The following is a 10,814-nucleotide window of genomic DNA, read 5'->3' as shown; positions in this document are numbered from 1 at the left end:
TTGAAAGTTTATCATTTCAATTTCTTACCAAGTAAAATGGATCATTTTTAAGGTCCAACGCCTTAAAATGATCACCTTTCAAGTAAAAAGAATCGCTTGATTCACGCATAAGAAAGAACTACATAGGTCTGATTTCCTCTTTGATGGAGGGTACGTAGGAGCAAAAGCTCCGCTTTTGTCGACCTCAAAAAATAAAAAGAAATAAAAGTTAAGGTAACACAATTTCCACAATTCTAAAAAATAGGTTGTTGTCCTTTGAGGCAAACGTGAGAGGTGTTAATACATTCCTCAAGCGTAAATACAACTCCCGAACTTAGAATTTTCATTTTGACCGGTTTCCTTCGGTTTTCCCGATGTTTTCCACAAATAAACGTTGGTGGCAACTCCGCGCATCTTTCCTCCTTTGGAAAGCGCACCCGTGAGCCTCGCCTTCGCTCGCCCGCAAAGGGCACGTTGCGACACCAGCAGTTACTAAATGTTATGATTCAAATTTTAAAGCCTGTAATCGATTACACAAGTCTTGTAATCGATTACCAGAGGAGATTTTCAGAAAATTATTTCCAAGAGTCGCAACTTTTCAAATGGTTTTTACATGGCCATCAAAGGTCTATTTATGTGTGACTTGGAACACGAATTTGCTTAGATTTTTTCAGAACAAAAAAGGTCTTATCCTCTCAAAAAGCAAAATCATCTTATCCTCTTAAAATTCCTTGGCCAATACACTTACAATTCAATAAGGAATTATCTAAGTGCTCAAATTGTTCAATCTATCTCTTTCAAGAGAGATTTCTTCTTCTCTTCACTTTAATTCTCAAAAAGGGATTAAGAGACTGAGGGTCTCTTGTCGTAAAGAAATATGAGCACAAAGGAAGGATTGTCCTTGTGTGGTTTAGAACTTGTAAAAGGAATTTACAAGATAGTGGAACTCTCAAGCGGGTTGCTTGGGGACTGGACGTAGGCACAAGGGTGTGGCCGAACCAGTATAAATCTGAGTTTGCACTTTCTCTTCCCTTAAACTCTTTGATTTATTTTTGTTTTACATTTATACTCAGATTGTTTAAATTGAATCATTATTTAGAATTTCATTTTTAAGCACTTGGAACTTGCATTGAAATCAAAGTAGAATTTTAATTGGGGAAATAGTTTGTAATATCTTAATTCAACCCCTCCCCCCTTCTTAAGATATTTGAGGCCACTTGTCCAACAGATAGCATAGTGAACACACAAAACATCATTAAATAGATAAAAAGATATTTACATCAAGTACCTACAAGGAAGATCCAATAGAGGATTTAGCTTTCCATAACTGGGAAGCTTCCTTTACAACAAAGAGAAGAGAATGAAAGATTGTAGAAATACAAGTAGTGGGGATGTCTCCTCCACCTCTAGGACCTCACAATCACTCACAAACTCATCTCAAGCTCTCAAGACAACAGCTCTGGTCTTTACAGATCTTCACACAACAAATTCTCTCAAACTCTCTGGAACTTGGACCTTTCTCTCTCTAAAACTCTCCAATTATGTAGAAGCTTCAAGAAAAGGCCAAACTCCCCTTAAAAATATGATTTTAGGATTAAATAGGTGGCTTTGTTCGTGCTCGTTCGCTTAGCGCAATTCTGAGCCGCTTAGTGCGCATTAGTGAATTTCGGCTTAGCGCGGCTTTTCTCGCTCAGCGGATGGACTGAAGCGGTGCGCTTAGCAGGATGGCCCTTCGCTCAGCGAACAAGCACATCTCATCCTTCTTCCAGATTCTTCCTCACGCTTAGCTGAGGAATGTTGCACTCAGTGGATGGCTCGCTAAGCCAGCAGATTGGCTTAGCGAGAGGGTGAAAATTAGCACTTCAAAACTTGCCTAATTAACCTGAAATTGAGTGAAAAATGATTATTAAACACACAAAATGGAAGTACTAAGTATTTATTACTTATCTTTAACAAAAGGTAATTATAACACTACAAAATAACCATAAATTGGAGGAGTTTGATACAATTTACATAGGTTTTAAACACAAAAGTTAGTCGTATTCATCGACTAACAATGTTGCCCCATCTGTGGAGACCATTGAGATTTATTCTTTGTCGGACTCTCCTCGGTATTAGTCAGGGCCACTTTATGCCACAGACAACTCTCCTCAATATGTGCCAAGATCACCTTATTTTGGGGAGGATTCTTTTCAATGTGTCAGGGCCACCCTATGTCGAGGAGGACTTAGAGCATACAATGATAGCAACGACAATTGGTAGGGGTTACCCTGAGGAGGAGCTGGGGGGCTCATTGAAGAAATTAGTGAGGAGGATTCTGAGGAAGATTTTGATGAGGATATGTGGGATGCTTCCTCACGAGAGTCCCGTTGTTAGGGATCTTCTAAACTACCGACCTTTTGTCACACCCTTTTTGCATGCAGTTTCTTCCCTAGGTTTGGGTTAGTGATGACTGCTCTAGGATTGGGTGTTTCCCTTTCTCTTGCATATGTATGGGTAGACCTTGGTTCTAGATATATTGCTTGTACTTTCCAGTCATTAGTTTTATATTATATGTATTTTTGGACATATCCACACTCTGATATATCTAATGATTTGACACTACTTATTGTATAAGCATTCTTTCTCTCTCTCTCTCTCTCTCTCTCTCTCTCTCTCTATATATATATATATATATATATATATATATATATATATGGTGTACCTTCATTCAAAAGTGTACAATTTATATTCGAAACGCATTTGTTTTTACCAAGCGATCTATATTTCTGCCACAACTCATATGTATAAAGGAATAAAAAGAAAAAAAAAACTACCCACATTTTCTTAATGTAAAGTGTTTCCAAAATTGGATTAATGAACACAATTACATTAAAAATGAGTTTTGATATAATGGAAAAAGTTTGTGTTTATTCACAATAGATTTAAGGGTGTCACATCTAGTAGTGGGACTTTGTTTTGGGCTAGAGCCCATTGCTAGCCCAACCCCTATAAAAGGGGGTGGGAGTAGTTGACTTTTAACCCTTGTTAATTTTTCTTGCTTTTAGCCAAATAGCTTTTTTTTTTCTTTGTTGCTTGTCAAGTGCATTTGTAAATTATAGGAATATTGGGTTCGTCTAAAGGTTGCTTGAAGGAGTTCATGGAGTCAGGTTCCAAGGTTAAGGGTCCTACCGACGAGGTGTTTAAGGTGTCCTTAGATGTCGATTTGTTAAGTTAGATTTGGCTACGCTTATGTGCTTGTCTTCTAAAAGGGGTTTGACTAATTTTTCTACTTTTTTGGACAGCTTTCCAAAGCAAGTCGCAGATAACATTACTCACTACATAGATAAGGTTGTTGACAACACTACTGTTGTTGTTGATGTTGCAATGAGAATAGCTCAAGAGAAGAGGTGAATGGAAATTGATCAGTGTAAGTCTTTTGCAGAATTGGTACCTCGAAAGCGTAGGAGAGTGTTTGTGAAAAATAAGAAGTATCTGCCTATTACTCTTCCTAAATTCATATAGGTAGATGGGGAAGTAGGCACCTTCTTCTCGGTACAATAGACATTGAGAATCTTCTCAACTGGCTTACCATTTTCCTAATAAAGGAGGACAAGCTTTGCCTTATTTCTTTGAGGACATGGCAGACTAATGCAACCCTTCTAGCGAACCTTGTATTTTTTAATAAAGAAAATGAGGATCACCAAGACTTATTCTTCATGTATGACTTCATAATCCCATATTTGCATGTAAGGATCCCAGTTGATGACTTTACTGTGAATGTATAGATACATGATTTTGATGATGCCAAAGAAGAATCAAACAAGGCTGCTTCAAAAGGATAAACATTTGCTTCAAGATTAATACAAGATTGCTTCAACAAACAAAGCCTTGATTCAAGATTTCTTCAAGACCAAGCCTTGCCTCAAAACAAAGGGTTTCAAAGTCATGCAAGGCTCTGGTAATCGATTACCAGGAAGTGTAATCGATTACCAAAAGGGAAGTTTGAGAAATTGTTGTTGAAAAGGGTTTTGAATTTGAATTTTGAACATGTAATCGATTACCATATGTTTGTAATCGATTACCAGCAACGGAACTCTGGAAATTCAAATTCAAAAGTCATAACCCTTCAAAATATAACTGTGTAATCGATTACCAGAAACCTGTAATCGATTACCAGTGAGAAAACTTCAGAAAAGATTTTTGAAAAGACACATCTCTTCAAACCATTTTGAAAAGGCACGAAGGGCCTATATATATGTGTGTGTCTGACTTCAAAAAGCGATGAGAGAGATATTCCAAGAGAACTTCATTGCCAAATGCTCTCTCAAAAGAAACTCTTGGGCAAACACTTGCAAATTCATTAAGAGTTCATCCATGGACTTCAATTGTAATATCCTTCTCTTCAAGAGAGAATTCCTCTTCTTTCTTGTTATACAAAGAGATTGATTAAGGGATCGAGGGTCTCTTAAGTTGTAAGGATTCCTGAACACAAGGGATGAGTTGTCCCTGTGTGGTTTAGACTTTGTAAACGGATTTTTACAAAGGGAGTGGAAAATCTCAAGTGGGTTGCTTGAGTACTGGGCGTTGGCACGGAATTTGCTGAAGCAGTATAAAACTATGTTTGCATTCTCTCTTCCCTTATCTCATGTATTTTGTTGCAATCAATTTTGTCTTGCATGTTTAAAGGACATTATTAAATTGATTGTTGCTTCTTCTGCATTCTAAGCCTATCCTTCTTAAGTTATTGAGGCCGTTGGTCTAACATTTACGAGGGTGCTTCAGATTTTTAATATGGGCCCCCTCCCAACTATATCTGAATGGTTAGGAGTTCATTCAAGTGTTCTGAAGCCTTTGTCTATACACATACATCGAGGCCACTCCCAACCTTTTTCTTCATTATTTCTATTGTAGACCGAAGAAGAAGGAGAGATGGGTTTCTTTGGCTGGATGCCTGCCCAACCTCTGTTTCTCACCTTTACAACATCTTACAGCATAAACTTTATTTTAAGATGGGTTATTTTAAAGTGGTAATAAAGCTGAATACGGGGAGGAACTATTTCTATGACTCGATGAAGGATCCATTATTTCCATTCTACTAGCAACAACTATTGTGCCAATATGACGAGTATCCTGTGGAGTATTTGACCGAAGAGGAGTTTAGAAACCTGGTTTTTCTCTAGTCACTCCCTCGACGCCTTCCTAACAAGCCAATATTTAACTGGTTCAAATCTCTTAATCCTATCAGGGATCTTGAAGATGAATTGTTTATCTTCTTTATATGCTTTTGTATCATATTCAGTTTTTGCTAACTTGTTTGTTTGTTTGTTTGTTTTAGGAATCATGGCCCAGGTCGATGCTAACATGGATGTCTTCTGCCTTTCTTGCAAGAACTGAACACCAATTGGTGTCAACAACTCCATCCCCACTCAGTCGTTGATATAAAACTATCCCATGAAGGATCCCTTTATGAACACCTTTCCTCCACCTTCCAAGGAACTAAAGCCCAAGGACAAGAGTAAGCACAAAAGGAAACACTATGATCATAAGCATGTGGCTGCCGAACCCTCCAGTCATGCAGGTTTGAAGAAGATAAAATAATAAATGTTGAATTTTCCGACCACCCATCCTTTAACCAATACCTCGGCCATGACTAATGGCTAATTGAATCTTGTACGCTTGGTTGCTGGTGGCTTATTGGCCGAATAGTTTTAATTGCTACACTTCTTTTGGTTCCTTTCTTTCAATCTGCATGCATTCCTTTGCCCACACACTAGGAACGAGGAGGATTTATTGCATAAAAGTTTTCAAATGTTCAGGTTTTGGTGAGGTTGCTAGTCTTGCCAACTCATCTGCTCGGTCATTAATGTCTCGATTGATGTGTCCCACCTGGACTTCATCAAATTCTTCCCTTAACTGTTGGAAAGCATGGTAATACTTTAACAACTGAGAGTTTTCACCTAAAAAAACCTTGTTGATCTGTTTAGATGCTACCATGGAATCACTTCAGTATTTGACCTTTCAAGCCCTAACTTCTTTTATTGGCCTTAAATTGGCAAGTAATACTTCATACTCGGCTTGATTACATGTGGCTTTGAACCCAAAGCATAACTATTATGATATGGTTATGTTGTTTAGGCTCTCTAGAATGATTTCGGCCCCACTACTATGTTGATTAGATTACTACGCCAAAATTCTTTAAATAGAGAGAGTTTCTTATATATAGCAAAAATGCTATTTATAAAAATGTAGAACCTATATACACTGCTTTTTTTAAATAAACGATTTTCACTGTAAAAGTAAAAATATATACCGTGTTTCTTTTTATAAACAACACTATAATTACTTAATAAAATTAAAAGAATTAAAAAATATACAGCGCCTTTTCAAATCAGCGTTGTATATTCAGCGCTTAAAAAAACGAAGACAATCTACAGCGCGTTTTTTTTTTTTTACTCTCCGTCTCGTGCTCAATTTCCTCTCTGCCTCGCGCCCAACCCTTCTTCCCTCGCGAACCCTCTCGTCTTCATCGACCTCTTTGATGGGAAACAAGAGAAGGAGAAGAGGGAAAAGAAACGAAAGGAAGGAAGGAGAAGGGGCGTGAAGGTTACATCTGGTGGCTCCGATGGCAGATTTGGTGGCTTCGAGGCGCATGCGACAATGGTGGGTTCATCGGAGGCATATCCATTCTTCTTTGTTCTTCTCTCTTCTCTCGTACTTGGCTTTCTTTTTTCTTCGCAACACAGAACCCTAGATTCGTAACTGTACCTCTTCCTCGTCCCAATCAAGATGATTAGTGGTTTTCCCTTTACATCCAGTTAAATCGAATCCAGTGAAGTTTCGTTTCTGCCATATCTATAATATTATTTTTTGTGTGTTTTTGCAGTGAAACCTCGATGGATGAAGTTTATCAGAACACTGGCAGTGAGCATGAGGCCAAATGGCATAACATAAGTAACTGTGCTGGAATGCTCTTCAGTACCAGGTTCATCACTTTTCTTAATTCCTATTGATTCAGAACACCGGCAGTGAGCATGAGGCCAAAAGGCAAGACAGGATACTGTGTTTTTTCATTCATATATGGTTGTTGAATGAACTGATTTGTCGTTGCTGCTTCTATATTTCATATTTATACTTGCATTTTGTCTCTTTTTTGTTCCCTGTCCTCTTTTGATTGTGCAGTTGGAAAATGGACTTGTAGAGGCTGTTGGTATTCTTATTTCCAAAATGCCTCACATGTTTGACCTTTTCTTGACATATATTCTATAAATTGGTATGTTTGCTGTAGAAGGCAGCAACACTTTTATTCAAGTTGACCAATTTAGACTTCAAAACACTTACTGAATCATGAAGTTATATATTATCCAGCCTTACAAGACCAATTCTTCCTTATGGTTTTGGGGACAAAGGCATAAAGCACTATTACCAAATCTCTATTTGATATCATGTTGAATGGAATGTGGTCAGGCCTGGAATTAGATATCCATTTACTTTGAAATTCACACCAAATTATTGACAAGCAGGTCTTTCTCTCCTTATGTATGTATGTGTGTGTGTATATATATCCCAATCTTAAAAACAAAGTTACTAGCAGGGTCTGACTTTCTTTCTACGCATACCTTGTAATTCATATATATGCATGCATCCATGAATTACTTGATTGATGTTTTAGCTACATTCTTGGTTATCACTGGCTGTACCGTTGATATTGTCTATGGCCATGTCGTACAATGTGCTCTTCTCTTCTTCTGTAGGTTTGGCTGCACTTAATAAATGGTCTCTCTTGCTACATTTTTCCTTTGTTTGGCATATGATTTAACTCATCCAGCAGTGCCCTTGTTGTAAGATATATCATTTTTTTAGTTAATTCAACCAGAATGTGCATGAATGCTAATCATGTTGGAGAAATTAGACTGATTGGTTCTGGTTGTAACTTCAAGGAATAATTTGGAGTATTTTTTATGAAAATCTGTTCAAGAAGCATATAAAGGGGTAAGATTGCAAAGATGGAGGCCCTTTTGGTGCTGTTATAGTTCATAATGATGAAATGGTTGCTAGTTGTCACAACATGGTTCTGTGTAACACAGACCCAACTGCTCATGCTGCGGTGACAGCAATAAGAGAGGTTAGATTTTGAATAACCAAGTGATTTTACTTATGCAACATGAAAAACATATTTTCTTGTAGCAAATAATGGTATTCCTGTGTTTTTCTGACAGAAATTTGCACATGATGGACATGCCCTGCCCCGTTGGATAGCAAAGTTAGTGATACACTCTTTGATGCTCTCCATTATTGGTTTATTTTTTTTAATATGTCAATTTCGTTGTCTCTGACATAGGTCAGTTTTTAAAACAAGTATTGACTTTTTTAAAGAATGGACTAGTAATTACCTCTTTTAGTTTTAGCTCATTGGGGGCAAATCTTAAAGCCACTCACTAAGAGTATTTTTATTGACAACATGCCTGGTGTAAAATGATCAATTAGGATTTGACAGTGGTCAAATAGTGGTTTTTAACTTGTATTCAGTTCCATCTATGCAAGAAAAACCAAAAAGGGATGATACATGTAGGACATAATCATTATTATCTTGTCACCATTATCCAGGTTTCAGACATTCAGTGAACACCTGCTTGAAATTGGGCTATCCTTGTTCATATTTCTTGTTGAATTTTTAGATATGCTGCTGAAAGATTTGACAAGATTAGATTATACTTTATACATATGGTATGAGGCTATGCATGCTTCAGGTTAGTGTTGCCTGGTTAAAGTTTAATATGCAAATCATGTCTGTCTCAGTTGACAATGCTGCAGCAATGTGAATAACTTTAAAAAATCATATTTGCTACCAGATTAGTTGCTTCACTTTTTAAGCAACAGGTTAATATTAGACAATTTGACAGCTAGTATCAATGTATAATTCTATCTAGGTTTTAGAAAGGCTAGCTGAGACTTTATGGGCTCTTAAGCTCCAAATAAAATTAAATCTCGTTGTATGACTCTGTAGGCCTTTTTTTATATAGATGTAACAAACTTTATGCAGTGTTAAACAAAAGTGTTTCATGCAGTGTTTTCATTTTACAGGCTTGTAAGAAGCTTAAGAAGATAGAACTTGCAGATTGCGAAATATATGCTTCTTGTGAGCCTTGTCCCATGTGCTTTGGTGCAATCCACCTTTCTCGAATTAAGGTTAGAATGGCTTGCTACTCCTATGCGTCTCTTTTATACCATGTTTATCCTGTTTTGAGCTAAGTTATTGCAATATTCTTTTCTAACAGAGGGCTGAGGCAGCAATTGCTATTGGGTTTTGATGATTTCATTGCAGATGCCTTGCAAGGTACTGGATTCTATCAGAAAGTAACATTGGAAATTAAGAGAGCTGATGGTATATCATTGCTGAAGAGGTTTTTGAGAAAACAAAGGAAAAATTCCAAATGTATTATATCTGTCATTCTTTTCACAGCTGATGGCAAGTAGCCATTGGAGTTCTACTTCCAACAACAGATTATGTTCTCCTTCATAACTTTGCAGATTTATATAGCTTGGATTATTTGTGTATAAGTTAATTTTAAAATGAAAATGAGCAAATTTTTTAAATGTTTCTGGATAGCTTGGATTGTGTGTACGAGTTTGAAACAATGAAAGTGAGCGAAATCTGATTTATTCTCTCTCTCTCTCTCTCTCTCTCTCTCTCTCTCTCTATATATATATATATATATATATATATATATATATAGCTTTTCCTTCAAAAAAATGCTATATATGTAATGCATAAAGTGTTGTTATGGGCGCATATATACAATGTTTTTTGGGTAAGCATTGTATATCAGTTTTAAATATATAGCGATTTTTTTTTTAAAAAAATGTTGTATATCAACATATATCTCCCACAGCGACCGCACTTAAAAAGTGTTATATATTTGAAAAATAAATGTTGTCTAAGGTCCACCAATTGTCATGTGGTTCAGGTTGGGGTGGGTGGAATTCATTCACAAAATCTACCAAACTCTGGGCTCGAATGGTACCCCTTGGTTCATATTGTATCTCATATTGTGACAACTATATAGATCATGCCATCATTCTTCCAACTAGCTCGAGTTTTTGTAGTACTTTGATGATTGGACAATTGGTCCAACTCGTAATCTTGTGACTCTAGAAGTATTGTCGAAGATGTTGTGCAACATTGACTAATGCTAAAGCCACTTTTTCCCATTACTTGTCATCGAATCTCTGGGAGACAAAGTATATTGGTCTTAACCCACTGTCTTGTTCTTGGTCGAGAATCGTGTTGGTAGCTTCAACGAATACCGAAAGGTACACAATAAGTTTCTTGCTAGTGCTAGGTTTTGTGAGCACTATTGGGGTTGCCAAGGTTATATCCAGCTGTCAAAAAGTTTGTTTACACTTTTCATTCCATTTTTTGAGGAGGTTCATGACTGGTTTGGCCTTCTGGACTATTCTTGGCAAGAATCTAGACAAAGAGGCTATTCGACCAGCCAAGCTTTGTGCTTCTTTCAAGTTCTTGAGACTTCTCATATCTAGGATGGTCTGACCCTTGTTAGGGTGGTTTGCAGGTATTCCCCTATGGGTTAACATAAATCGCAAAAACTTTCCTCTTTCGACCCCAAAGACACTTTTCGGGGTTTAGCATTATGTTATACTTTCGGAGTTGGCCGAACACTTCCTCCAAGTCTTTGATATGTGTTGGCAAATCATTAGACTTGATGAACATGTCATCGACATATACTTCTAGGTTTCTTCTTAGTTGGGCACCAAACACCTTGTCCATTAATTGTTGATATGTGATTGTGACATTCGTCAATGCAAATGGCATTACCTTGTATCAATAATTCGTC

At 37.1% G+C, this 10,814-nt stretch overlaps 1 long non-coding RNA gene across 5 annotated transcripts; it reads left to right on the top strand.

Moving 5' to 3' along the window:
* The first annotated feature begins 6,370 nt into the window (after window positions 1–6,370).
* On the top strand, window positions 6,371–9,628 carry LOC114409628. Of its 5 annotated transcripts, XR_003666150.1 has the most exons (7): window positions 6,376–6,621; window positions 6,845–6,943; window positions 7,713–7,799; window positions 7,899–8,083; window positions 8,178–8,221; window positions 9,043–9,147; window positions 9,237–9,628. It is a non-coding gene; the product is annotated as an uncharacterized LOC114409628 (long non-coding RNA). The 5 variants fall into 5 exon arrangements; XR_003666147.1 differs by having other exon boundaries at window positions 6,371–6,621; window positions 6,845–7,799; XR_003666148.1 differs by having other exon boundaries at window positions 6,375–6,621; window positions 7,713–8,083.
* The last annotated feature ends 1,186 nt before the right edge of the window (window positions 9,629–10,814 follow it).

The sequence above is a fragment of the Glycine soja genome, chromosome 4 (genome assembly GCF_004193775.1).
Source record: "Glycine soja cultivar W05 chromosome 4, ASM419377v2, whole genome shotgun sequence".
Lineage (NCBI taxonomy): Eukaryota > Viridiplantae > Streptophyta > Magnoliopsida > Fabales > Fabaceae > Glycine > Glycine soja.
Note: the sequence above shows the minus strand (reverse complement) of the source record. Positions and strands in the feature narration are given on the sequence as shown.